The 4,273-nt window shown below is 36.7% G+C and overlaps 1 non-coding gene across 1 annotated transcript; it reads right to left on the reverse strand.

Moving 5' to 3' along the window:
* Nucleotides 1-2,541: 2,541 nt before the first annotated feature.
* On the reverse strand, nucleotides 2,542-2,705 carry LOC111814581. Its single transcript, XR_002819535.1, has one exon. It is a non-coding gene; the product is annotated as a U1 spliceosomal RNA (small nuclear RNA).
* Between the last annotated feature and the right edge of the window lie 1,568 nt (nucleotides 2,706-4,273).

A 4,273-nucleotide genomic window follows, 5' to 3' on the forward strand; every position in this document is an offset into this window, starting at 1 on the left:
GAGAGGATACAAAATTTCACTAAACAAAATGATAGGAATTCAAAAATGATTGTCATATTCAATATTGTTGCCTTTAAATTGTTTACATTGATTACCAGATATAAACATGCAAATTTGGCTAAAATATTATAAAAAATTTAAGGGGGAGGAAAAAAAATTAAGCATTAACGCTATTTTCAATAGACCAGTACAAACCAGCGGTGCAATTATACAAGCTATCCTGTGTATATACATATATATTTCTTTCCTTTTCCTTTTTCTTTCTTTTCTTTTTTCTCTCATCTGTTTTGTTCCTTCCCTTTAAACATGCTCTTCCCCTTTCACAATGTCTATTGTACCTTTCAGATTTTATTTGCTCTTTCAGTTTCTTGTACTAGGGAGTCAATATAATGTTTATACACGTGGGTCAGGGTTATTTCATTTATGAATATAGCCTCTTGCTGCATCCATTTACCTATAAAGGCCTCAAATTCATCTTTTAATGGCTGAGTAATACTCCATTTTGGAAAAATATCAAATGTCATTTTATTCATTCCTCAGTTGGTGGGCATCTGGGTTTTTCAAGATTTAGCTATGACAAACTGCACTGCTGTAAACACAGCTTCACATAAAACATTGAAGTATGATGTTTTCACAAGGAGGGGAATAGCTGAGTTGAGTGGGGCCTTCAATCTTAGCTTTGTTATATTTTACTAAAGTGACTGTGCACTGTTATTAATTTCCCTCTTATGACTACTTTCATTGCCTCCCATAAATTCTAAAATGTTTTAATCAGCATTATCATTTAATTATATGTAATTTATTTAGTTTCACCTGTGACCAAATGGTTGCTCAGTAGGGTATTATTCAATTTCCATGTGTTTATGGAGTTTGTGAATGATTTAAGGTTTCTTTATACTATGGTCTGGTAATATACATAGGATAATTTCAGCTCTTCTTCAATTACTTAAGCATGTTCTCTGGCCTGTGTATGGTCTACTTTGGAGAGCGTTCCAGGAGCCACTGGGTGTGCTCTGATATTGTGGTGCAGAACATTCTGTAGACATTTATTAAGTCCATTTGCTCACAGGTTTGGTTGCGTTCTGATATTTCTTCATTGATTTTTTTCTTCATTTTTCATCTAGTTTATCTATCTCTTTGTGGTAGTGGATTATTAAGGTCTCTCACTGTAATTGCCCTAGTGATTATGTGATTTTTCATGTGTTTCAATATGTCCTATATATAGTTATGTATAGTAGGGTAAATCTGTATTTTGTGCATATATATGTCCAATTGTTATCTCATTTTCTTGGATTTTTCCCTAGAAAGTTTGCAATGACCTTCATTATCTCTTTTGATCAATTTTTGGTTAAAGTTTGTATTGTGTGCAAATGGAATAGCTACCCTTGCTTTTTTATGGGTTCCTGTCACATGGACTATTTTTTCCCATCTTTTGAATTTCAGTCTATGAAGTTCATCTGAATTATATGTGCATCTTGAGTACAATGTATTGTTGCCTCTTGCGCCTTTATCCGTTCTTCCAGTCTCTTTCTTTGGATTGGTTTAGACTACTTGTGTCATTAGCTATAATTGATCTGTGTTGGCTTCTCCTTGTATTATTTTCCTTTTGAAGTGTCCCCATCTTTCCCTTCTGCTGAATTGCTTGCCTTGCCTTGCCTTCAGTTATTCCTTGTCATGGAGTATTTTATTTCTCCATTAATTCTGACAGATAATTTTTTAGGATAAATCACTCTGAGTAGGAAGCTGTTTTCTTTCAGAACTTCAAATACTTCACTCTAAACTCTCTGATTTAAAGGTTTGTGTTAAGAAATCTGTTGTGATTCTGATGAGCTTTAATTTATGGTGATTTCTTTTCTCTAATAGGTTTAATGTTTGGTCTTCATGCAGAATTTCTCGAATTTTGATTATTGTGTGCCTCGGTGTAGGTCCGGTATGACTCACTTACATATATGTCAAATTCTTTTTCCATGCTTGCAATATTTTCTGCTATTATTCTTGTAAACAGGATTTTTGTGTTATTTGTGTGGACTCCTGCTTTTTCATTGACTGCAATCAGTCTTGTTCATATTTGCATCATCTTGGAAATGTTAGATCACTTTTTCACGGTCAGTTGCTACATTGAAGAAATCTTAGGCTAGCCAAATAGCTCAGCGGATTAAAGCACCTGCTTAGGAAGATGCACAGGGCAAGGGTTCTATCCCCGGGCCTGTCATGCTGGTCCTGCCCGTGGAGCATGCTGAGACAGTGATTGAGACTGGGTGTGGTGGGGCACATCTGTAATTCCAGCACCTGGGAGGCTGAAAACAGGAGGATCCCTACACAGAGTCCAATCTGTGTGAATCAGATCTGTGTCGTGACACCCTGTAGACCCTGTACTAAATTCATAAAAAAAAAGAAAGCCTTTCTTTTCATGATAACTAATATCCATTTTGTCTTCTAAATCTGATATTCTTTCTTTCTTTCTTTCCTTCTTTCTTTCTTTCTTTCTTTCTTTCTTTCTTTCTTTCTTTCTTTCTTTCTTTCTTTCTTTCTTTTTCTCCCTAGGGGAGAGTGCGAACACAGTCTCCCACTACCACAAATTATGCAGTCGAGTTTCCCGCATTTGGGGAAATCGCAGGGGTCAGCACATCCGGAGTGCAATGGATAAGCCTCGCCCTGGGAAAACCACCCTCGTGATCGTGGTATCTCCCCTGCCAGGTAAGAATGAGTTTGATATTCTTATCTTCACTTTCTTTTATTTGTTTTTGCAAACTTTCAACAGAATTTTTAATTTTTTGAGTATCTGTTTAAATCTGTTTCATGGATTCCGTTCTTTCCTAAGTTGGAATTCATGATTTCCATTGTTTTTCTGTGCTTCTCTGTTTTTCTTTTCTGTGTCTGCTCTGGATTTGCTAAATAAATCTTTCATTATGGTTCTTAGCTCTTTTTTAACTGTGAAAACATTTCTGCTCTAATTTCCTCTACAGCTTCATGTGTAAGTCTTCTTCTTCTGTTGCTGTCATTCTGAAAGTTTCATGTGGATTTCTTCTGTTTTCCTCTATCTCACTGCTCTCTGGAATTGACCAGTGTGGGATAGAATCTGTGACTGTGTTTTGCTTCTATGTGCTGTCATTTTGTAATTTTTATATTTTAATTTGTTTGTGCTGTGTTGTGTTTATTCTTAGGTAGCTTATATTTTTGTTTTATCTTTTCTTATGTAGCTGTAGGTAGCTTTATGCAGCTTAGGTAGCTTTTGGCACTTTAGGTAGTTTTATTACTAGTATTGAGGCTTCCCTACGGAATGTCTAATCCTCCGAGATTTTTCTCAGTGTAATTGATTGTTAGTCTATGTGTCTGTTCCGTGATCCTGTCTTCCCCCTTCACTAGGTACGAGGTGTTGCTGTCTCAGTACCCAATCCCTTGTGACTTGACTGTGAAGTGATTGTGACCCTAGATTATCAAAGCTTTTTCATACACAGGTGAATAACTGATTACACTAATTATGGCACCCTGAAGTAGCACAATTAGTAATATAAGTATCACGAAGCACAGCCTAGAAACTGGTAATCTGTAATAACGATTCATTTGGTGTGTTTAATCCAAAAGAAAGACATAGTCATATAACAATGTCCATCAGAACCCAGGAGCTTGTAGTCAGTGAGTCTTCCTTGATAGAGTGACTTTATCCTCTGAGGAAGGGAAAATTCAGGGGACAAAACAGAACAATAAATTAAGAGAAATATAGTGGAAGCAAGAGCGAAGGTAAACCCAAACGTTGGGAACCAAGGGACCAGGGAGATAGCTTAGCAGAATAAGCGCTTGCCTGGCAAGTGCAGGGTCCTGAGTTTAATCCCTGGTCCCACAACAAAAGAAAGTGTTGGGAACCAGTAGAAGTGAACAGGAGTGAAAAATTAGAAAGAAAGCAAAACAGTATCAAGATGAACCAGAAAGAATAGAGACAGTTTTCATTTGCTTGTAAATATAATAAAATCAAGAAAGACTCTTGTGGACAGAGATAGGACAGAAAAAGCAAACCAAACAATAAAACTGCAAACCTAAGTAACACCCCTTAAAAAAAAAAAAAAAAAAAGCAACACAGCAAAAAATTCTCTGGCACCTTCAATTCTACATTAGTTCCATAATCAGACCTAGAATCTGTATTGAGTCACTCCACCAAGTCTGCGATAGGATCTGAGTTGGGAGTAGAGGTGTTCTTGGACAGTCCAATGACTCTTCCCACAAGCACTGGTCAGCGGACATCGGGAGTGCTCTTGTCCACCACCTGTCAAGTCCT

The sequence above is a fragment of the Octodon degus genome, unplaced genomic scaffold (genome assembly GCF_000260255.1).
Source record: "Octodon degus isolate 3935 unplaced genomic scaffold, OctDeg1.0 scaffold00367, whole genome shotgun sequence".
In the NCBI taxonomy this organism is placed as follows: domain Eukaryota; kingdom Metazoa; phylum Chordata; class Mammalia; order Rodentia; family Octodontidae; genus Octodon; species Octodon degus.